This window comes from Physeter macrocephalus, chromosome 13 (assembly GCF_002837175.3).
Source record: "Physeter macrocephalus isolate SW-GA chromosome 13, ASM283717v5, whole genome shotgun sequence".
Taxonomy (NCBI): domain Eukaryota; kingdom Metazoa; phylum Chordata; class Mammalia; order Artiodactyla; family Physeteridae; genus Physeter; species Physeter macrocephalus.
Window position 1 is genome coordinate 39454741 of NC_041226.1, and position 26096 is coordinate 39480836.

The window sequence follows — 26096 nt, forward strand, 5'->3', positions numbered from 1 at the left end:
CTTATTGCCTACTTTCTGCAGGGTTTTAATCATAAATGGGTGTTGAATTTTGTCAAAAGCTTTCTCTGCATCTACTGATATGATCATATGGTTTTTCTCCTTCAGTTGGTTGATATGGTGTATCAGGTTGATTGATTTTCGTATATTGAAGAATTCTTGCATTCCTATGATAAACCCCACTTGATCATGGTGTATGATCCTTTTAATGTGCTGTTGGATTCTGTTTGCTAGTATTTTGTTGAGGATTTTTGCATCTATGTTCATCAGTGATATTGGCCTGTAGTTTTCTTTCTTTGTGACGTCTTTGTCTGGTTTTGGTATCAGGGTGATGGTGGCCTCATAGAATGAGTTTGGGAGTATTCCTCCCTCTGCTGTCTTTTGGAAGAGTTTGAGAAGGATAGTTCTTAGATCTTCTCTAAATGTTTGATAGAATTCGCCTGTGACACCATCTGGTCCTGGGTTTTTATTTGTTGGAAGACTTTTAATCACAGTTTCAATTTCAGTTAGGTTGTTTATTTGAGATGTTTCCTATTTCTTAAGGTAAGATTGTATTGCTATAAACTTCCCTCTTAGAACTGCTTTTGCTGCATCCCATAGGTTTTGGGTCGTCGTGTCTCCATTGTCATTTGTTTCTAAGTATTTTTTGATTTCCTCTTTGATTTCTTCAGTGATCACTTCGTTATTAAGTAGTGTATTGTTTAGCCTCCATGTGTTTGTATTTTTTACAGATCTTTTCCTGTAATTGATATCTAGTCTCATAGTGTTGTGGTCAGAAAAGATACTTGATATGATTTCAATTTTCTTAAATTTGCCAAGGCTAGATTTGTGACCCAATATATGATCTATCCTGGAGAATGTTCCATGAGCACTTGAGAAAAATGTGTATTCTGTTGTTTTTGGATGGGATGTCCTATAAATATCAATTAAGTCCATCTTGTGTAATGTATCATTTAAAGCTTGTGTTTCCTTATTTATTTTCATTTTGGATGATCTGTCCATTGGTGAAAGTGGGGTGTTAAAGTCCCTTACTATGATTGTGTTACTGTCGATTTCCCCTTTCATGGTTGTTAGTATTTGCCTTATGTATTGAGGTGCTCCTATGTTGGGTGCATAAATATTTACAATTGTTATATCTTCTTCATGTATCGATCCCTTGATCATTATATAGTGTCCTTCTTTGTCTCTTGTAATAGTTTTTACTTTAAAGTTTATTTTGTCTGATATGAGAATTGCTACTCCAGCTTTCTTCTGATTTCCATTTGCATGGAATATCTTTTTCCATCCCCTCACTTTCAGTCTGTATGTGTCCCTAGGTCTGAAGTGGGTCTCTTTTAGACAGCATATATATGGGTCTTGTTTTTGTATCCATTCAGCCAGTCTGTGTCTTTTGGTGGGAGCATTTAATCCTTTTACATTTAAGGTAATTATCAATATGTATGTTCCCATTACCATCTACTTAATTGTTTTGGGTTTGTTCTTGTAGGTCTTTTCCTTCTCGTGTGTTTCTTGCCTAGAGAAGTTCCTTTAGCATTTCTTGTATAGCTGCTTTCTGGTGCTGAACTCTCTCAGATTTTGCTTGTCTGTAAAGGTTTTAATTTCTCCATCAAATCTGAATGAGATCCTTGCTGGGTAGAGTATTCTTGGTTGTAGGTTTTTGTCCTTCATCACTTTAAATATGTCTTGCCACTCCTTTCTGGCCTGCAGAGTTTCTGCTGAAAGATCAGCTGTTAACCTTATGGAGATTCCCTTGTGTGTTAGTAGTTGTTTTTCCCTTGCTGCTTTTAATATGTTTTCTTTGTATTTTATTTTTGATAGTTTGATTAATATGTGTCTTGGCGGGTTTCTCCTTGGATTTATCCTGTATGGGACTCTCTGTGCTTCCTGGACTTGATTAACTATTTCCTTTCCCATATTAGGGAAGTTTTCAAATATAATCTCTTCAAATATTTTCTCAGTCCCTTTCTTTTTCTCTTCTTCTTCTGGGGCCCCTTTAATTCGAATGTTGGTTCATTTAATGTTGTCCCAGAGCTCTCTGAGACTGTCCTCAGTTCTTTTCATTCTTTTTTCTTTATTCTGCTCTGCAGTAGTTATTTCCACTGTTTTATCTTCCTGGTCACTTATCCCTTCTTCTGCCTCAGTCATTCTGCTATTGATCCCATCTAGAGTATTTTTAATTTCATTTATTGTGTTGCTCATCATTGCTTGTTTCCTCTTTAGTTCTTCTATGTCCTTGTTAAATGTTTATTGCACTTTGTCTACTCTATTTCCAAGATTTTGGTTCATCTTTACTATCTTTATTCTGAATTCTTTTTCAGGTAGACTGCCTATTTCCTCTTCATTTGTTAGGTCTGGTGGGTTTTTACTGTGCTCCTTCATCTGCTGTGTGTTTTTCTGTCTTTGAGTAGGTTTCCTGGTTGAGGGGACTAGTGCCTGTGCTCTGGTCAATGAGGCTGGATCTTGTCTTTCTGGTGGGCAGGTCCACGTCTTGTGGTGTGTTTTGGGGTGTCTGTAGCCTTATTAGGATTTTAGGGAGCCTCTCTGCTAATGGATGGGGCTGTGTTCCTGTCTTGCTAGTCGTTTGGCATAGGGTGTCCAGCACTGTAGCTTGCTGGTAGTTGAGTGGAGCTGTGTCTTAGCATTGCAATGGAGATCTCTGGGACAGCTTTTGCCATTTGATATTACATGGAGCTGGGAGGTCTCTGGGAAAGAAAGAAAGAAAGAAAGAAAAAGAAAGAAAGAAAGAAAGAAAGAAGAAAGGGGATAAAATAAAGTAGGATAAAATAAAATAGAGTTATTAAAATAAAAAATAATTATTAAGAAGAAATATTTTAAAAAGTAAAAAAAGAAAAAAATCCATGTGGTCCAAACCCTAGGACAACTGGTGAAAGCAAAGCTATACAGACAATATCTCACCCAGAAGCATACACACTCACAAAAAGCGAGAAAGGGGAAAAAAATAGTATATTTTGCTCCCAAAGTCCACCTCCTCAATTTGGGATGATTCGTGGTCTATTCAGGTATTCCACAGATGCAGGGTACATAAAATTGATGTGGAGCTTTAATCCACTGCTTAGGAGGTTGCTGAGAGAGATTTCCCTTTCTCTTCTTTGTTCGCACAACTCCTGGGTTTCAGCTTTGGATTTGGCCCCACCTCTGTGTGTAGGTCGCCTGAGGGCATCTGCTCTTCGCTCAGACAGGACGGGGTTAAAGGAGCAGCGGATTTGGGGGCTCTGGCTCAGTCAGGCAGTGGGGAGGGAGGGGTACAGATGTGGGGCTAACCTGCAGCGGCAGAGGCCGGCGTGACGTTGCACCAGGCTGAGGCACGCAGTGTGTTCTCCTGGGGAAGTTGTCCCTGAATACCGGGACCGTGGCAGTGGCGGGCTGCACAGGCTCCCAGGAGGGGAGGTGGAGAGTGACCTGTGCTCGCACACAGGCTTCTTGGTGGTTGCAGCAGCGGCCTTAGCATCTCATGACTGTGTCTGGTGTCCACGCTGATAGCCATTGCTCACGCCCATTTCTGGAGCTCCTTTAAGCGGTGCGCTTAATCCCCTCTCTTCGTGCACCAGGAAAAAAAGAGGCAAGTAAAAGTCTCTTGTCTCTTTGGAAGCTCCACTCCCATCTCTGGAGATCCTTTAAGCGGCGCCATTAAACTCCTCTCCTCGCGCACCAGGAAGCCAAGAGGGAAGAAAAAGTCTCTTGCCTCTTCGGCAGCTCCAGACTTCTCCTGGACTCCCTCCCAGCTAGCCGTGGTGCACTAACCCCTTCAGGCTGTGTTCACGCCACCAACACCAGTCCTCTCCCTGCGATCTGACTGAAGCCCGAGCCTCAGCTCCCAGCCTCCCCCTGTTCCGGCGGGTGAACAGACATGCCTCTCGGGCTGTTGAATGCTGGTCGGCACCGATCCTCTGTGTGGTAATCTCTCTGCTTTGCCCTCCACACCCTATTATTGTGCTCTCCTCTGTGGCTCCAAAGCTTCCCCCTCTGCCACCTGCAGCTCCGCCTGCTAAGGGGCTTCTAGTGTGTGGAAACCCTTTCTCCTTCACAGTTCCCTCCCACTGGTGCAGCTCCCGTCCCTATTCTTTTGTCTCCTTTATTCTTTTTTCTTTTGCTCTACCCAGGTACGTGGGGAATTTCTTGCCTTTTGGAAGGTCTGAGGTCTTCTGCCAGCATTCAGTGGGTATTCTATAGGAGGAGTTCCACGTGTAGATGTATTTCTGATGTATCTGTGGGGAGAAAGGTGATCTCCACGTCTTACTCTTCTGCCATCTTCTCTGTCCTCTTGAAAGGTATTTCTGACTCAGCTTTTGTCAGTGGTTGTCAGGAAAACCAATATGAGTGAAGTGTTCTCTTGGTTATTTACATTCACATCTTTATGGCAGTAAAGATGTACAAAACAAAAACACTGGTTCTGCATTTCCTGACTAATGAATTACCCCACGGATAGAGTTGAGTTTTCTGGAACTGCTTTTGTCTTTCAATATCCCTTTCCCTCTGCTCCCATTACATAATTTTGAAAAGGTAAGAACCTTTTCAAAGGTAAGTTCTATGCAAAATATTTCCCGTTATATTAGACTCAGGAAGCAGGTTTGAATTATAGAAGTTTCTTGGATTAAAGATGTCAATTTTTCTGCACATATTTAGTCCTCTAAATCTATTTGTTTAAGAAAAGAAATTCTTTTTTAATATGTGCAACTGTCTCTGTATTTGTGAAACATTTTTACAAAGGGTATATCTAATTAGTAAATATGGATACAACATTTTTTAGACACATATGAAATGTAAAATTATCATGAGACAACACTTTGCCATGAATATCAGTTCTTTTGTTGCTATTTTTATAATCACTTACAAACCTATTTGCCTCATTTGTATTATTAATTTTGTTTTATATAAGTTTAAAGTTTATTTCCTCATTTTCTTCCTTGACCTATGATTTTTTAGAGCAACATTGTATCTTTAGAGTCATTTTGGAGCAGGGAGAAAAACAAAGAATATCTTTTCTTAGCATAGGTTCACATTCATCAACTGAGATGGTAATTCCTTTGGAAATCAATAAAAACAGAACACAGAAAATTTAAAGCTTGTCAACTAAATGGCTGGTGGAGATAGGGAGCATAGAAAAGTCACCCAATTTATGAGTTTTGGATTAAGTAAGTGAACTTGGTAGTATGATCAGTTTCAAATATATCTTACATGTGGTGCTTATCTAACCATTTGTTCTACCCTTTTATCCCATTGTCCTCTACACATGATCTTTTCATTTTCCCTCAGATAGTAGATAATAGCATCAGAGGCTATAGACACAAGTTATATATCACTTCCTCTGGTAGAGTAGCACAACTATAAATTTGAAAAATATATCACATTCATTTCATCATCCAATCACCAATATTTGGAAAATTATTACATTAAGAATATTACTAGGAAAACAAAATAACAGGTAGTGATAGGCAGGTCTGGAGCATTTGTCTTTTGCCTTAAAAATAATAACAAAATTATCTTTAAATCTAGATTGGAAATAATTAATATATTTTAGAATTTTAATTGACCACAGTAAATATGCAATAAAATTATTGGAATTAATGAATAAATAAAACAGATTAATAACATTCTTTATTTGAGGAAGAAGCAAAAAAATATGAATCACTCTGATTACTTATGTAAATATGCATGTGAAAGTACCAACCAAAGTCAGAGTGATTCTTTCAAAAATATTTTCAAAAAATATAGTGTTTGAACACTTTAGCAAAATAGTTTGTGAATTATAAACTTTAAATTGGATTTTACTTTTAAAATTTTGTTTAATACAAGGATGTCACTGAAGGGATAAACAATGATATTTATATATATGCCATTATGGTAAATATGAAACTGTGTATCAATTTTATTATAAGGAAAAAATAAAATATTAACATCAGATATAAATACCCACTTGATCCACAGTCTTATTGAGAGTATAATTATGCATTAATTCCAAGATTTCTTTGTGATACTAATAAGCACATTGAATACATGTTTTCTGTCTTCTTATCATCATGTATTTACTTAACACATACTGTAAGACCTCACAAATTATTTTTATTATTTCTCCAGTCCTTATAGATGCTAATTTACTCTTGCTATAATAAAACAAATGATTTTGAAGTGTAATCATTAACTCAAAGTATTTTTTTTCTCAAAGGCATTGCATTAAATTACATTTACCCTGTGTTTAATATAATAATGTGCGCTTTTTAAGTAACATCACCATCAATCATTAGGTAAATTTTAAGGGAGTGTTAGTATAGTAGAGTATGGAAAATCATTCCTGTTTTGCCACTCGCTCTCCCCAAAAGAGAAAATAGAAAATATATTCACAAACCCACAAATGTATACCTATTCACCCCAAATAGCAGTTGTCTCATTAGTTTTTGTTAGCAGCCATCCTTTTTAACTTTTTTCTCTTAAGAGTTATGATCACTATAATTTACTCCTATTATAAAATGGCTTAAATTTGGAAAAAAATCAATTTATTGCTACATAATATCTATTTAGTTTATTTGTATTTAGTCTGTTTTATTCTAGAAAAGTTGTAAAGTTAACAATCAATCAATGCCTTTCAATACGATGATTGAATATCTAAAATTTTAGATATGTAAACACCAATGACACATTTAGCATTCTGAACATATTTTAAAACCTTGATTTAGGCTGTACTGAATGTTTGGTATGGAATATGTGGTGTTACAAATTAATCACATAAGTTGCTAATTATATAATATTTAGAGCTTACAGTTATTACATTTTAATGTAATTATCAGTTATATCCAAAAAATTATTTTTATAGTATTTCACCTGTTGGCTTTATGTCATACTTAGCCCAACTCAATATCCTTATAAAAGAATCCAGGAAAGGATGCAAGGGAACAGTATAGAGTTAAAGAGCTTCCATAGAAATACACAGATGTTGGAATAATGATTTTGAAATTAAAATATTTAGAACAGGAAAATATTTTCATAAGTTAGTAGGATCTGACAACTGTATGTATGCTAAATGACAGAGACAGTATCTATTTCAAGTAGAAGTTGCAAGAAAAATCAAATAGCAGGGGGAAAATGTTCATTTGGTAGAAAAGATAAGGGGATAAAGGCAGAGCTCTTCAGCTGTGCCCTGTGGGTATTCAAGTCCACCAGCCTCTATTAAGTTCTCTGTCTCTTTCTCTAACAACTTGAAGCTCAAAAGAGAGAAAGTCGAGGAGATTAAAATGAGGAAGAAAGATAGCAAAGCATTTGAGTTTCATTTTGGCTTTTTCACCTCCAATTTGCAAAGATCCAATAGGGGAAAGAGGGGAAGAGTTATGTATTTCATCAGGACATTGGAAGCCTGGTTTTAATGACAGTATAGGAGATTTAGAATACTAAAACAGCAAAATTATTTTATTATAAATGATTTTATATCAAACTATTTTATATACTGTATGCATTCAACTTTATTAATGGTCTATGGACCAGTAGACAGAATATGCCACTACATATCCTCTGTTATGAATCGAAGTCAAGAAAACATTTTGGAAGTCATAAGACTTGAGGAAAATTCATCTATGTCACATTCAATATTTAACTGTTCAATAAAGAAGGCATTTGGAATTTTCATCATAAATCTGTTATAGTCTATAAGTGTCACATGAAATACCTGATCTTTCTTAATGCTTAGAATGGGTATAAATTTATCTTTAAAAAGTCAATTAATGGTTATATCTACATTAAAATGCATTAATCTTATTATTTAAATTCAATTTTAGTGAACATACAGGATATTATTGAGGGTATAGAATGTTTTACATAAGAAAAATAAGAACTCTATGTACATCACCAGAATCTGAAGTTTAAGATTCTATATTTTCATTTTAAGCAGGCTGATATTACTTTCAAAAAGAAGAAAACAGTGAAAGTGACCTAATAGCAATACCAGATGTGATATTGTAGTAAGAATTATATCTATCCAAGGAACATTAATAATGCAATGTCAGTAAATACTCAAGTAAATATTTGACATACTAATTTTAATTCATTACAAATGTTATTTAAGGAGCTAAGCTTACAACCTGAGAGGAAAAAAATTCTGAAAAAGAATTCAGCATGGAGAAGGAGTTTACACTTTGCTCTGATAACTAACTGGTTGAGTGTGTACCCTAGTTTTGATGTTACTTGGGAGAATAGTATAGTGTGTCAGAAACTTTCTCATATTAAATTGTCAATATCAATTCAGAAATTCATTATTTAATCAATTTTTTCCACAGAAGGAACAAAGCACATAATCAAAAATGTATATGCCCTTGATTTTTTTTCAGACAAGCATTAATCTCAACCATTCCTGCAAAACTCTATTCACTGATTTTCTCTGATGACATTTAAAATTGTAAACATTTAAATAATATGCAATTAATCATGGGGATTTATTTAGATAATTATATCAAATTAAATTTAAAAAGTGAAGGCATTATTGTTTTATATCCCAGACCCTTCACACATTTAGTTTCTTCTGCTTGGAACATTACATGCCACTCTTTGCAAAATTGCATTGTTTTTCTATTTTAGAACTAAACTGCAATATCACTTTCTCAGAGGAACCCTCCTGAGCCATTCAATTAAAAAAAAAAATCCAGCCTCATTTGTTTAACACAAGTCTTACCAAGTCAGTCTGGCAAATCCTGTGTACTTAATTTCCAGTATACGATAGATACTCAATAAACATTTATTGAAGGATGAATGATAAATCTAGATTTGGATAAAAGACACTTTATTCGAAAAGACTATTGCACTAATGGAAACATTGAAAGCATATGACCTGCAAGCATTTCACAGGTCAAGCAGAAGGGAATTTTCATTTATAGGGAGGGGTAAGCAAGAGAGTAAGTACTGGGTATTGGGGAGTCAGTTGAAGGGGACCTGATAGGACAGTTGAATAGGAAATCCTTTTCTTTGAGATTACCAGATTCTTGGGAGGATCCACTAAGGACAGGTTGTTCCATATTCAAATACAGGCTGATAGTGCTTCAGAGTTCTGGGCCCTCAGCCAAGGAGAGAAAATTAACTAAGTTTTGGTCCAGTCAAATTAGCAGGTATTTTGACCAGGTAGGTCAGTTGATACAAATAGCTAATCATTTATGAGACAAAGGTTGGGAATTCAGAAAGTCTATATCTGACTTTACCATAGGTAAATGAGGGAGGCATTTGCAAGTCTTATCTAAGTCATATTGGGAAAGATGATGCTTCACAGTGAGTCATTTCCTGGAACACAAAAGTGTGGGGGTATTTCTTAACCATTGCTGCTTTCCAGAAGCACAGGGCTCATGTGAAGTTTCACATTGCCAAAAGGAGTAATTGAATGCATGTTTGTTATAGTATATTTAATGTGATCTATATGACTATATATAAATCTACATATGTACCTATATTTTATACATTAATTTGATACTGACATTTATATGTATCTTTCTACATAAATATGAGCTTATCAATGTTTCTTAACATGTTTAATTGTGTAACACTAACCTATGTATTATTGAGTGTTTATCATTCTTGACTGTGACCACTAAATACCAGTGTCACCCTTAATGTTTTATGGCAATGGAAAAATACATTCCACCCCATACTTCCAAATGCCACTTATCAGAGCAGTTCTGATTCTAGGTGAGAATCACTGGGATTCAGATGTCATGATTGTGTTATAGTTCCCAAATCCTAACGCTACATTTCAATAATATGCTGTATTCATTCTCACAATCCATATGTGTTGTTAAACTACATTTGTTGAGTATGTAAATACCAGAAAATACTTGTTTTATTCTATATGATCCATTCCAACATAAGCAATTCATCTAAGCCAATCATGGAACAGAAGTCCTTTTGGAAAATGAGACCACAGGGAAGTCATCTGATAAGTTTTTAAAAATGGATCTATTGCTCATCAATAAAAGACAAATAAATATGTGATAACATTGCTTTATCTGGACATTTTCAAAAGCAAATATAATGTGTGACCAAACTAGTTCATGGAGAAGTCATACTCCATAATTCTAAGGAATTATAGAGAAGAGTGTAAAAACTCTGATATATCATTAGGAAAGAAAGAAGTTAGCCTTCCTTCTGAACCCCTTTTCATGCAAGCAAACACATTTCTTTACTCTTTAAGCCAGTCTGAGTTGGGGATTTTTTACTAGTAACCAAAAGCATCTTACATGGCTTATTATATTTCTATTGAAATCCAAATAAATTCCGAAGAAATTATCTTTCTACTCTTTCTAAAAGTTCATGGACATATGTTATAAACTCTTTTCCAAGTTAAAAATTAAATATCTCTTAAGAATAATAATATAGATTAGTAATTTTAAAACTAAAGAAAATATTGACAGTAAAAATATCCCTAATGAGGAAATTAAAGTCATGTCTACTTACTGATAACAGTTGACCAGAAGATACTTTTGTAATCAGATTAGTAAGTCAAAACTGTGTGTACATTTAATGAACATGAACATATTAAAATATAAACATTAGTCACTCCTTTGTGTTATACTTAAATATGCTCTTATATTGCATGCCAATGTGAAAAAAATGAACAATAATGACTTTTTATTAAATGTTTTTCCAAATAAACTTCTGCATGCAGAAATACTAAGACAATAGAACAAATGACATGCTACATTTGATGAAAGTGAGGAGGGAAGCAAATTAGGCAATATCAGGAGCTGAAGTCACTGGCTGGCTGACACAAACTCCTACCTTATTAAACTCCCAGATGGGAAATAAAACCTGAGTCCTGAAAAAGCTGATAAGTATTAGAGGATTATTTACATGAAATAGGATATACTGAAAGGGACAGACACTTCAAGTTATTTAAACAAGAAAATGTCCTGAAATCCTAACATGTTCCAGGCACTGCTATGTATCTTGTAGATATAATGATTTTCAAAAAAAGATTTAGATATTACTTATTCTCTTTGAACTTACATTCTGTGAGGGTAAAAAGCAATAAATGACACATGTTTTACACAGCATTTAGTTTTATATGCACATAAAAAAGTAATGGTGGAATAGGGACTAGAGTAGGTAGAATGCTTAGGAAGAAAATGTTCTCTAAAAGATAACAGTTTTGTTGGATTCTGAAAAACAATTGTAGCCCAGCTATGAAAATTTCTTGGAGAAACATGATGAAGGTGTAAGAAATCACAATTACAAAGACCCTGAGGCTAGACTGAGTTTGCCATGGCAGCCATAGCAAAGAAGGCCAACATGCCTAGGACATTTTAAGCAAATAAGATAGGGGATCAATATGGGATTGGAGATAAATTTAGGTGTCTGATTGAGAAGACCTTTTTGATAAGGAGTTCAGGTAGTATTAACCACAAAGCGAAAGCTATTGGAGACTTATTTGAAGTAGAGTGACGTATTTTTAAAAGATCACAGTTGTTGCTTAACTGAGAATCATTAGAAAGAGGTAATAGCAGAACTAAAGTAACCGGTTAAAAGATTATTGCTAAACAAGTGCTAAAATAGCTTGGTATAGAAAGTCAACAAATTCAGAATGTCTTTTGGAAATAGGATTTTTCAAGGAGCTGAATTTGGAGGAAGAGGAAAAGGGAAGAACAAGAATGGCTTCTTGATATTTTTCCTGAGCAACTGGATGTATGCAATTGCCATTTACTAAAATAGGGAGAAAAACCCTGGGGTACTAGGTAAATCTTCACTATTTTCCATTCTAAGGGTATCCATTTTTACATACATAGTATAGATATATCATTCTTTCTTCCAGAAAAGTCTACGATGAAGATTGCAGATTAAAAAAAAAACAACTTTCATCACATGGTAATCATTATCAACCCACAATTCCCAAAATGGGAAAAATAATTTTACTTATCCCTAGCATCCATCCATTCCTTCTTATTCTTAGTAACAGAATTACCCATTTTATCTGAACACACTTCTCCCTACCTAAAGAAGAGCTTATCATCCTCCCTTACAGCAGCATGTAAAACAGTTGTCATCTCCTTAAAGATAAAGTCACATAATATGGACCGGGTTTTCCCCCATTCCTGCTCCTTAAGAGGTGGAAAGACTGCTGCCTTGAACTTAAAGTGGGAAGCAAAATGTTGAGGAAATTAGAGCCAACTTGCTAGCTCTGTTCACTTGATAAACTCTTAGATCTGAGCTTGTCTAAAGTCTAGAACCCCTCTCATCTAGAAGATAAAAAGTAAAGTTCTCTCTATTTAAACCTTAGCATTTTTGAAAATATGTTAGTCTAGCTTTTACTCTTATTAATAGATACATATTTCCTGGAAAATTGTGCTTACTAATAACATTTGTGAAATTATTAACAAGCATGGGAAGATGGACAATTGGAGAGGATGTGTGTGTGTGTGTGTGTGTGTGTGTGTTTAAATAATAAGGGCCAACCAACTGAAGAATGGAGTGGAAAAATAATTGTATTAACCTTTCCAAATGAGAAAATTGACACTGTTTGTCTACATTACTGAGTTGGAAGGAATGCGAAATAATGTTCATAGTCCAAAAAAATCATTGCTATACCAAATGCTACTTACAACAGAACTAGAATGGGAGAGTGGTACTATGTATGCAATATATTTTCAAATGTTAATCCAGATTTAGAAGGAAATGTCATAGTAAATCAATCAGGAGATAAATGAGAACTTGGAAAACAATCTATATTAAGTGTTGGCATTTTTCCTCAAGCCATAGAACTCACATAACTTTTGTCAGGATTCTGTTGCACAATACTTAAGATGTATTATGCTTTATTGTGACATTAGTAAATACAGAAAAGTCTGGAATACTTCATCCTGCAAGTTGGATATCCTGCATGTTTTTTAATCCTATATATAATTCTGAAAATTTGCACAGCATTCAAATGGGAAGTGTTTGAATAAGAAAATTTAAAAATGTATTCAGACTATATCTTTTCAAAGAAAACGAATGAAGCAGATGCAATGTATTCTCCCTCTGGTTTCACAAAAATAAATAGCAATCAATAAACCTTCTATCTCATATATTTAAAAAGTTTAATCAAAGTCACAATTTTCAACTTTATATCCAAGACATATTATTAAATTAGTAAGAGACCAATGACCTATAAAACCCTGACAAAGATGTACTTAATGCAAGGAAGATCAATTTAGTTGAAGAGTAATGAGATACATAGCGTAGATAGTTTATTTGCAATGTAATTCAGTTGAACCTTAATGTATTAATTGTGCCATGGTACTTTCTTGATGTGGAAATAAAAACTGACCACCAAATATTTGGCTCATTCTTCCTAAAGTAAAGTTGTTTCTGGAAAGTGACTGTGCAGTCAGTATCTAAGTTTTCCAAACCTCTGTCAGATATGTAACAGTCAATTACACAGTTAAGCTAGTCAAGAACACAAACATGAAGCAAATAATGCTACAAATTAAAGAAGACTTTGAATTTATAGTGTTTACATTTATAATTATAAATGATATAAACTTTTGCCTAGCAGATTCTGATTCCTTGTATACACTTTATAAAGAAATAAGGATAAAAGGAGGGAAATAAGGAAAGAGGGAAGGAGAGATGGAAAGACGTGGAGGAATAAGAGAATTAAAACTCACTTTGGATATAGGAAAGTTGGAAATATCACATCATTAGTAATTTGTTCCATTCCCTTGTTACTAGAAATTAGAATAATCTGAATACATTGTTTTAGGTATGACATTTAGCCATTTTGAGCCAGTAGTTTTTCCTTGACTGTTTCAGCTGTGTCTTTGAAATAGCAAGCAAGACTTCGGGAAGAAAAAGATTGGAATAGACAGGAACTGGGCTCTAATACCATTTTCTTGCTACTCCACCCCCCAAGCAACAACAACAAGACTTCTTTATTCTCTCAGTTTTCAATAAATCCATACACATTTTGTCATCTGGATTAAGTGCAGTCTAGTACTTTGTTCCTGCCCTGGCAGAGAAAAGCAGTGTAAGATTTTTCTCCTCTATGGTAGGGACAAGAACCTAGAAAGCAGTTTGGAGCACTCCAGTGAAGACCAAGAACTGATTCTAGATAACCTGTGGGCTCAGAGATCTGTGGACTTTATAAGTAGAGTAATTCACAAATTACTTTTAAAAAGAAAAAATTTTTTTGATTTGACAGAGTAGGCACCGATATCACTGAATATAATGTAAAAATAGAAAAAAGAAGACCTAAAATCAAAATCTTTGTTTCCTTCTGAAGTTCACTGCTGATTCATCAGCCTCTCCCTTTCTCTCTTGAGCTCTTAATAAAGTTTTAAATTTCTAATATAAAAAAATAAGTTGAATGATCCATATAAATTATCATTCAAACTCTTGGAGGAAAGGTGGTAATTAAATGGATACAAGACAACTTCCCTGAGCTCATGACCTCAGTTGGCAGACTAGGAATTCACAGAATTCTGGGTCAGAATAACAAGAAAAATAAATGACCCATAAGTGTCTTGGTAACATTAATTAGGAGAAAATCTTACAACTGTCATGTAGAAAAAACAAGGTATCAACAACAACAACGACTACTTGACACTGTATTTTTCTTTTAGGGTACTAAAAGCAAAAAAAAAAAAAAAAAAAAGAAGAAGTCTATATGTATGGCTTACCAAAGAGTAAGCTCTGGGGCTCTTCTGAAATAAGCTATCTTTTGGAGAACAAACCTGAACGTATAAAAAACTTGGTATAGATCTCTAGGATAATAGGAAGACTGGCTTTTCATCATCATCTATCTGATCGCTTGTCTTATGTTACCAGTAAAATGTAGCTTCTATTTTTCTTGATTCTGGCTAACATTTCAGATTTCCTCCCCTTTCTTTGTAATCAATATGCAGATAGCAAACACAATCTATTTTCTGTAAAAAAAAATAAAAAAGAATTTGAATAGTCTTGTGTATAAACCTATTATTAACTCCATTTGTCAAGCACCTTAATTTTTAGGAGGTGTTACTGTAGATCTTATCATTAACACCTCAGGTTCTTCATATTCCTGTTTTCTCACTTGCAATCAGTGAACACAAGTAAACATTTGTATTTCCAGTATCTTAGATCTTATCCTTTTAGATACAAGTAATATCTACATATATATGTTCTTTCTTTTCTTTCTTTTTAGCATATTTATTCAACTTTACTTGAAAATCATGGTTGAAATATAGAATAATCTTTTCAGGGTTGATATAATTTATCTCTAATTGTAACTGTAAACTATTTAGAGACTCAGAGAATTCAGTAAAAAGCCAAAGACTGACAGCTTTAAACCAGAGGTATTTTATAATATTTTACCTCATCCATGAAAGTATTTCTCACCACTTATCCCACAATCTGCCTAGTGCTATTTTTCTTTCTCTCATATTTTGATAGTTTCTGTATATACCCAATGAAACTCAGCAAGGATGAGATTGAAAAAAATCTTTTATCATATTAGCTAACAATTTTTCCAAGCAGAAAAAAAAAGACAGAATTGTGCTTTAAATGTCAACTGGTAATAAAACAGGCTTGTAATGCATATATAAGACTCAAGAAACAAAGAAAACAGCCCATAATAATTCAAAAATAAAATCATTGATAAACAGGTAATACATTACTCATTTAGTTATAACATTTAAAATATTACAAAACCACCTAAGTGTTTTGTAAGATTTTGTAAATCTGATTATATCATTAATTTTGTATGTTATAACCCAATCCAAATATGAGCATAAGACCTAAATAGTCATTTCTCCAAAGAAGATATACAGATTGCCAACATGAAAGAATGTTCAACATCATTAATCGTTAGAGAAATGCAAATCAAAACTACAATTAGATATCATCTCACAACGGTCAGAATGGCCATCATCAAAAAATCTAGAAACAATAAATGCTGGAGAGGGTGTGGAGAAAAAGGAACCCTCTTGCACTGTTGGCGGGAATGTAAATTGATACAGGAACTATGGAGAAAAGTAAGGAGGTTCTTTTAAAAACTAAAAATAGAACTACCATACAACCCAGAAATCCCACTACTGGCAATATACCCTGAGAAAGCCATAATTCCAAAAGAGTCATGTACCAAAATGTTCATTGCAGCTCTATTTACTATAGGCAGGACATGGAGGCAACCTAAGTGTCTATCAACAGATGAATGGATAAAGAAGATGTGGCACATATATACAATGGAATATTACTCAGCCATAAAAAGGAATGAAACTGAGTTATTTATAGTGAGGTTGATGGACCTAGAGACTGTCATACAGAGTGAAGTAAGTCAGAAAGAGAAAAACAAATACCATATGCTAAAACATATATATGGAATGTAAAAAAAAAATGGTCAGAAGAACCTAGGGGCAAGACAGGAATAAAGATGCAGACCTACTAGAGAATGGACTTGAGGATACAGGGAGTGGGAAGGGTAAGCTGCGACAAAGTGAGAGAATGGCATGGACATATATACACTACCAAATGTAAAATAGATAGCTAGTCGGAAGCAGCCGCATAGCAGAGCGAGATCAGTTTGGTGATTTGTGGCCGCATAGAGGGGTGGGATAGGGAGGGTGGGAAGGAGGGAGATGCAAGAGGGAAGAGATATGGGGACATATGTATATGTATAATTGATTCACTTTGTTATGAAGCAGAAACTAACACACCATTGTAAAGCAATTATACTCTAATAAAGATGTTAAAAAAATAAAATAAAGATGGAAAAAAATTTGTATGTTATAAATTATTGCAGGTAAAGCACTTATAATGGCATTCATATACCTAGGTAACACTAACTTAAAGTAGAAGAGAAACAATAGAATTATTAGGGGAAAGAAAATAATTTTTGAAATAGTAATTTATTTTCTAGATGAAAGATATAAACTGCAACCCTATATTTGACATGAGTATATATCAAAATCTTTCCTCAAATGTGGACTGAAGCCTGAGTTGTTATTTGCAGGCTGGATTATAGTGTAAAGGAAATCCAATAAAAATCATAGCACTGTACTTGTTGTAGGTCCTTTTCTCTAATAAGCATGGATTTTGAAATATTGGTAAAGATTACAGTTTATAGGTAAGAAACAATTGCCCCAAATATAGTACAAGAATGTGTTTTCTTAGTAAGTGTGTTAAAATTAATATCCTAAAGTGATTTAATATGATTAATGAAATTAGAAATAGCATTGATTCCTGGTATTTTTATATTTGACATATTAAAGACAGTTTAAAACATCGTGGGAAATATCATTATGTGAACTAAAGGAGAATGAACTTTGACATTTTTGCACATGAAGTTTATTAAATCAAGCCAGTTTTTACCACAGAGCATTGTACATGTTTAGGTCAATTCAAAAACACTAAATCTCTGCTAGTCAGTGTATTACTGTAATTCATAAAGGCAATTTTTCCTAATTATACCTACTTCTGGCACAGAATATACTCAAAAGGAAAGGTGAAAGTGGGCATTAATTCCAAAAGAAACTTCAAGTCAGTGTTATAGTGAAATGATTTCTGTGCCATATGTTTTAAAAGAGAAATGTTTTAGTAAGGAATGCAACTATTCTTTTTATAATCTTAAGGGTTCTCTAGTGAATTACTGTATGTAGTTGACAAGTATGATTTGAAAATATGTTTTTATATTGCTAGTAATTTTTTCGAAGAAAAAATAAAAAGGGAGATATTTGTTTAAATGTGAAAAAATAATAAAACAATTTTAATGCATATGTATCTCAGAAACAGCAAATAAAATTACTGAGATAAACATTTATTTGTAGTTGAGAATTTTAAAAAAATTTTTCTTATAGTTTAAAGAATTAAAGACATCAAGGTAGACAGTGAAGATCTGGACACCTTGCTATAATTTTGCAGCCTCTTTTATCAATGCTTAAGTTGACCAAATACTAAATCAAAATATCAAATTATGTATGTTTTTCAACATTGCTGTTTCAGAGGCACAAATACAACAACATGGAATAGGTTAGCCCAACAAGGAGAACAGACTAACATTTATATAATAGTTAGAAAACATTCTAATATATTCAATTATATCATACTAACTTTGGAGAAATAACAGTTCAAATGTGAAATTAGTTTTCCTGAATATCCAGAAATATTTGTGGGTAAAGAGGACATTATGCTTGTTCCACACGTAACATAGATAATATATACTGGTAATGAAGGGATTTTTCGATGTTTATGCCAATTAGCTTAGCAAAGATTTAATGGTAGAGAGAAGCATTGAGTATGAAGGAAATTCATTCATCCATTTATTTATTCATTCAATAAATATTTACTAAGAGCCAGGAACTATTGGGAGTAAAAGATGATCTGATATCTTTCCTTAAGAAGAATATCACATCTTTAATGTATCAAACAATTACCTAATACTGATTAATTGCATAGTCCTCTTCAGTCAAGTCTTAACTCAGTTCCAGGAGTCACCTCTTTTGGGACACATTCTCTGACTTCCCTGGTATATATATATATTAATAATCACATATAAATCATCCAGGGATCATATAAAAATGCAGATTCTGGGGAATTCCCTGACAGTCCAATGGTTAGGACTTTGCTCTTTCACTGCCAGGGACACGGGTTGGGGAACTAAAGTCCCGTAAGTCAAGCAGCATAGAAAAAAAAAAAAGAAAAGAAAAAAATGCAGATTCTGATTCAGTATTTCTGGCATAAGAACTGCAATTCCCCATTTCTATTATGATGTTGATGCTGCTGATCTGTGGAATACAATTTTAATAGCAAGGTAGTAGATGTTATTAAATTACCAATCATTTAATGATTTACAAAGATGAGAGATAAAGAATATTAATATTTTGGGCTTCCCTGCTGGTGCAGTGGTTGAGAGTCCTCCTGCCGATGCAGGGGACACGGGTTCATGCCCCGGTCCGGAAAGATCCCACATGCCGCGGGCCGGCTAGTCCCGTGAGCCATGGCCGCTGAGCCTGTGTGTCTGGAGCCTGTGCTCCACAACGGGAGAGTCCACAACAGTGAGAGGCCAGCGTACCACAAAAAAAAAAAAAAAAAGAATATTAATATTTAGTGGGAAATGACTTAAAACATGCTATTGAATATATACGTAAATGATAAATGATTTTTAAAAAAACACTAGCCAAAGACCAATAGAAAGTGGCCACCATGAGCTAGCAAATGGTCAGACAAAATAAAATTTATTTAGGTCACTATAGCAATAGAAGATGAGTACTAGAAGAAACATATGGAATGTGTGTAGGATCTGAGCAATTACTGTGTAATTATAAAGAGTATTTCAAGAAGCAAAAGTAAGATCTGGATGAGGTTCAATAAAAATACAGCTCTTTCTATTTCTTATACTTTGTGTAAATGTTCCCACACTGCAATGGGGAGAATACTAGAGTAATTGTAATCTTTCACCATATTAATACATTCACTGAGCAAATATTTGTTAAGGGTCTACTAAGTGCCAAGATGTTGTCTCTACGTGTGTTGAACACCAAGAGATCTCTGACCTCTCAGGGAAAAGATAAATGAAAACAAGTAAATAAATAATCAAATATGTAAGGTAATATCAGGTAATAATAAAAATACTAGAGAAAAAAATTTAGCATAAAAACAAAAGAAGCTCAGGAGCCATTTTAGAAGGCAGAGTTTTCTTTACAGGGATCAGTAAGCAGACACCAGCATGATATAAAGAACTTTTTGCAAAGATCTGAAGTACAAGTGTTCCATGATGGAGAAAGTGTGTGCACAAAGACCTCGGACTACGTGCTAATTTGATGTATTTTAACATCATCAAAAAAGTCAGTTTGACTGGATAGTATGAGCAAGGGGCAGGCCCAAGCTTGAGAATTTGTAAGGGATTTGTAGAACACAGAAAGGAGTTTGAACATTACTATAGAAATAATGGGAATATTCTGGATAAATTTGAACAAAAAATGGCATTAATTGCTTTTGTGTTGGAGAAAGTGTTTACTTATCTGACTATAGAATCTGGGAAGAACAGAGGGAGATCCATCAGTAGTCTAAATTAAATGTCAGCAAAATACAGACACCTAACTAAATCCAGCCCTTTTTTTACAAAGCCATGAACTAAGAATTGTTTTTATATTTTTAAATGACTGTCACAGAAGTACAGTTAATCCTCATTTTTCATGGATTCTGTATTTGCAAATTTGCCTACTTACTAAAATGTGTTTGTAACTCTCAAATCAATATTGGAGGCATTTTAACAATCATGAGCAGATGTGCACATGTACAGAGCATCAGAAGATTGAGTAGATTAGCATGTTACTAGCTGAGGTTAGACGAGGCCACACTCTGCCTTCTTGTTTCATCTCTCATATTTTAAACAACTATCTTTTTCTGGGTCTATTTAGTGCTACATTTTGTGCATTTTATTGGTGACTTCACTATGTAAAATGGTCCCAGAAGTAGTGCTAATGCACTGTTTAGTGTGCTAAAGTGCAAGAAGGCTGTGATGTGCATAATGGAGAAAACACGTGTTTCAGATAGGGCCTGTTCAGGCATTAATTATAGTGTTGTTTGCCCTGCATTCAATGATAATAAATCACCAATAAACAATAAATAAGGTACCTTTAAAAAAAAAACACATAGGGCTTCCCTGGTGGCCCAGTGGTTGAGAATCCACCTGTCGATGCAGGGGACACGGGTTGGTGCCCCGGTCCAGGAAGATCCCACATGCCACTGAGCAGATGGGCCCGTGAGCCATGGACTCTGAGCCTGTGCGTCCAGAGCCTGTGCTCCACAACAGGAGAGGCCACAACAGTGAGAGACCCACATACCACTAAATAAATAAATAGATAAATAAATAAATAAAACAAGTTTAAGTGTTGAATGATTGGTAGAAATGTTGTGATCAGAGGCTCACATGCACCTAAACGCTAAACTCTTATTTCCACTAGGAGCAATAGTTCAGTATTTGTTAATTCAGCATTTGTTGAAACTGTATAGAACACAACTACTGTAGATCACAAGAATTTTCTGTACTTACATAATACTCTCAATTTTGCTTCCTGACCAGCAAAGCCTAAAATACTTACCTCTTGTCCCTTCACAAATAAGTTTGCCAACCCCTGGCCCAGGTTATATAGTACAACAGTTAAAAAAAAAAGAGGATGCTGGCTTAAGCTAGAGTGGTAGATGTGGAGCTTTTGAGAATTTTTTATACACATGATATATTTAAAGGTAGAGCCTATACACATATATACAATGGAATATTACTCATCCATAAAAAGAAACGAAATTGAGTTATTTGTAGTGAGGTGGATGGACCTCGGGTCTGTCATACAGAGTGAAGTAAGTCAGAAAGAAAAAAACAAATACTGTATGCTAACAGATATAAATATATATGGAATCTAAAAAAAAAAAAATGGTTCTGATGAACCTAGGGGAAGGGCAGGAGTAAAGACACAGATGTAGAGAATGGACTTGAGGACATGGGAAGGGGAAAGTTTAATCTGAGAAGAAGAGAGAGAGTAGCATTGACATATATACACTACCAAATGTAAAATAGATAGCTAGTGGGAAGCAGCTGCATTGCACAGGGAGATCAGCTCAGTGCTTCGCAACCACCTAGAGGGGTGGGATAAGGAGTGTGGGATGGAGATGTAAGAGAAAGGGGATATGGGGATATAAGTATGCATATAGCTCATTTACTTTGTTATGCAGCAGAAACTAACCCAACACTGTAAAGCAATTATACTCCAATAAAGATGTTAAAAAATAAATAAGTAAAGGTAGAGCCTATAAAATTCTGCAGCATATATATCTATATATAAATAAATAAAAGATGGTATATATAAATGTGGTATATATAAATAAAATAATAAATGGTATATATAAGTAAAAGATATACAGATATTAAGATTACCAGCTTCATTTTTTATTCACATTTTCTAGTTCATTAGATATTGCTATGATAATTTGTCTTATAATAATTTTACTTCAGCCAGAATATATTTTCTACAAAAAGAACAGAAGAATGACTAGAGTATAGGGAAGGAAAAATTTGAGATGGGGTAATAAGTGATAAATTTCTAAAGAATTTACTTGAATTAATACATATTTATTGCTGACTTTGGAGTTTTTTTATTTGAGAAATTTGTAAATAAAATAAACAATATAGTCAGAAGTAAGTGAATGGTGAGAAAATAAGACATATTTGTAAAAGGGAAATAAGAGATAAGATAATGGGTGACTAATAACTTGGTAAGAAAGGTTTTAACATTTTATGAGGAAGTAAAGAATCTTGCATTTGCCTATGGGCTACACTACTAAATCATCTCACTTGAATGCCTCATTTCCTCATATTGTGTCCCAATACAGTGGGTTAGAAAAATTCACTCATTAATGTATTTGTAGAGTTGTCATTGTGTACTCACTCTATAGTGGACACAAGGGTCAGAGCTAAGGAAGCACAGTTGAAATGAAGATTTGTGCTCTCTACCTTTGTGAATCATCTGAATCACTCAAAATATTTGCTGTATCGTTAGTTATTTGTGCCTGAAAAATGGAGAATTATGATGCTTGACACATCTGTATGCTTCTAAAACACCTCTGTAATAATATCAGAAATAATTTGTTATTCAGCTTTGTTTTTCATAATATATTGCTACTAATGTTGTTTTTTGTTTAAATCCATGTGGTCAACACATTATATGAATTGTTTGAAAGCCAAACTAATCTCCTGGCTTTCTAAAATTAAGTTCAAAACATCTTTGTGGTGGTATTTAAAATTCTGGAAAAAAAACGTGATTTTTGTCTTTCCTCAACATTCACAGTCATCTTTAGTTTAGGATATTTTCTTATCCTATTCAACAGGATAATCAAAATGCTTTGCATTGTTTGGTAAAAGATGCAGCACACATCAATACCACAAGTAGAATAGACTTGAGCAGGACAAATGCTTCGTGTTTTGTTGTTATCATGATTTTGTTTGTTCATTTTTTATTGTGTCAAATAATCTGAAATCAATCCAACCTTTCAAACCTTGACACACATGCACACCCAGGAGAGGTGTTGATGAGATACAGTGGATGGATCTGAGGTTGAGCTCAGACTGGGGAAGAAAGCAGGACACACACAGTGTGAAAGCAACAACATTCTACTGATGCTGAATGAGAAATTTTGTATGCTATTCTTGATTAATGAGAAATCTTTCAGAAACTGATTTTGTTTCTTGCAATATCTTTAGCTTTGTACCGAAATTTAGAGCTGTTATCCAGTAATTTCAATAATTACTTTCTAAGCATTTAGCAATTCATCACGATGTTCTATGTGTTCCCTCCTAAATTCACTCATTATGAGTCTGATTTTTCTTATTTTATTCTGTAACATTTCATTAAAATAAATTAAATTATTATATTCTCATTAAATGAAATGAAAAATGTTATCAAGAGATTTATAAAAGAGCATTTTCTAATTTCTGAAACAGTTTTATTTATTAATATTCCATGCTATTTTCCTTAATGCTATTATTTTTACTAAAAGTATATATCTGTTTATAATTACTTTATAATATATTATAATATATTGTTATAAAATATATTTACAAATACATTATGTTTCACTTTCTTGTAATGTCTTTCATCAGCAAAATTCTATTCTAAAAATTCAAGTGGTCTCTTCAGTCAACAGAAAACAATAATACAATCTATTTTTCATATTTTATTAAGCAAACTCTTTCCTGGTTTGATTTCATCATACTATTAATATTAGATTCATATCCTAATTCTTTCATTCTGCATATTCTGAAAACTAGAATTGAGGACAGGTGTATCTCCTATTAAGATTTTAAGGAATTTAATCACTTCCAAAGTTAAAAAAAAGTATTGATGTGTGTGTGTGGGAGTGTGCATAGGTGACAGAATGTCAAAGCAATAGCATTGCTGTTGTTTTTGTTTATAATATAAAGCAAAAGCATTATATTTATAAACTTTTAATGATTTAGGAATAGATTAAAACTGGTTTTGCTATTAAGGTGAAATGAATATAATTTATGTTACAAATAAATATATATATATGTTAGAAATTTATGTTATAGATAAAAAATTCTGTTACAGAAATACAATCATTTCAGACTGACCATTATTATATTGTATCATCTCTTCTGCAAAAAAGAAAAAGAAAAGGAGATGGATTTGGGGAATAGTAAAAGAAGATAGACAAATGAAAATAGATTCAGAAATAAATGTAAATTTTTTTTAGATAAGAAAGAGTAATAAAATATATTAGACTTTTAGTCCATGCTTTTTACTTAGTTAATGAGGACAATTTACTCAAGAGAATTTTGGAGACAATACTTTTTTGATTATTTTTAAGCTGCAATGTATTAAAATAATTTTTATGTAAGATATTTTCAAATAATCTCAGTTTATCTCACTAAGGATTTTAACTTTAAAGCCTTATTTATATTGTGACTGGTTGATGGTGTCCTTTGATTCCATTAACTACACTCTTTAATTTATTTTGATAAAAAGTCACTTGACCAGTTCTTACAATACCTAAGTCTGAATAGTCAAATATTTGCTAACCATAAATCTTTCATAATTCAGAAAATATTTACAATTTCAACTTATCCATCTTACATTTGCATATTTACTTAATATATTAGGATGTCTGATAGTGTTAACACAGACTAAATTATTGGACAAAATTCACATTTTGCTGAATGACTTTACAGCTGCAATATCCATTTGTCACTGGCAATAGTTAATGGTGTAAATTTGCACACTGTTACACTGATTAATTTTCTCTAACTATTGTTAGCAAGTTTACTTGCCCTGATACCATCTATTCAAGAGTTGGAAATGCTGTTTCAAAATGAGTTACTTCTGGTTTAGAATATTATCTATTTTTGAATAGGTGATTAGTCAAATCTATATTCAAATTCAGTTGCTCTAACATTACACTTCCTATTTGAAATGTTCTCTCTCCTTCCCCTCCTATACTTTTACTTATGTCCCTAGGTGGTCTAAATTTGAGAATGTCGACTTGATGCTATGATACTGAAAAAAAAAAGAGGTATCTGGCTTTTGGCTAACTTTCCTAACTCCTGATCTAAATGTCATCCATAAAATGGTTTGCTCTCAGGTTTCTGTCATTTTCTTTATTCTATTTTATTGTAAGTCCCACTCTACCCCAAACTTCTCCTTCTGCTTCCAACTTTACTGACTCTACAAATTCTCATGTAACATAAAGTTTTCAGATACTCTTGAAACAATGGCATTCTCATTTAATAAACTTTGATGATCAAAACAATTAGTGCTATCTATTTAAAATATTACACGTTTTTTGTGAGGAAAATTTGTCTGTTTGGGCTTCCCTGGTGATACAGTGGTTGAGAGTCTGCCTGCCGATGTGGGGGACAGGGGTTTGTGTCCCAGTCGGGAAGATCCCACATGCCGCAGACCGTCTGGGCCCGTGAGCCATGGCCACTGGACATGCGCGTCCGGAACCTGTGCTCCGCAATGGGAGAGGTCACAACAGTGAGAGGCCCGCATACGGCAAAAAAAAAAAAAAAAAAAAAAAAAAATCTGTCTGTTTATAGGCATGAAGTGAAAATATGGGATGTGCATCAAGGTGCATTATTTTCCTAGCACTACGATAACAATGTACCACAAACTTGGTGGCTTAACAACAAAATTTATTGTCTCACTTTTTTTTTTGTTCTTATTAGTTATCAGTTTTATACACATTGGTGTATATATGTCAATCACAATCTCCCAATTCATCCTACAACCACCACCCCCCACCCACCCCACTTTCCCGCCTCGGAGTCCATTAATTTGTTCTCTACATCTGTGTCTCTATTTCTGAATTGCAAACTTGTTCATCTGTACCCTTTTTCTAGATTCCACATATATGCATTAATAGATGATATTTGCTTTTCTCTTTCTGACTTACTTCACTCTGTATGACAGTCTCTAAGTCCATCACATCTCTACAAATGACCCAACTTCATTCCTTTTTGTGGCTGAGTAATAGTCCATTGTATATATGTACCACAACTTCTTTATCAATTTGTTGGTTGATGGACATTTAGGTTACTTCCATGACCTGGCTATTATAAACATTGCTGCAACGAACACTGAGGTGCATGT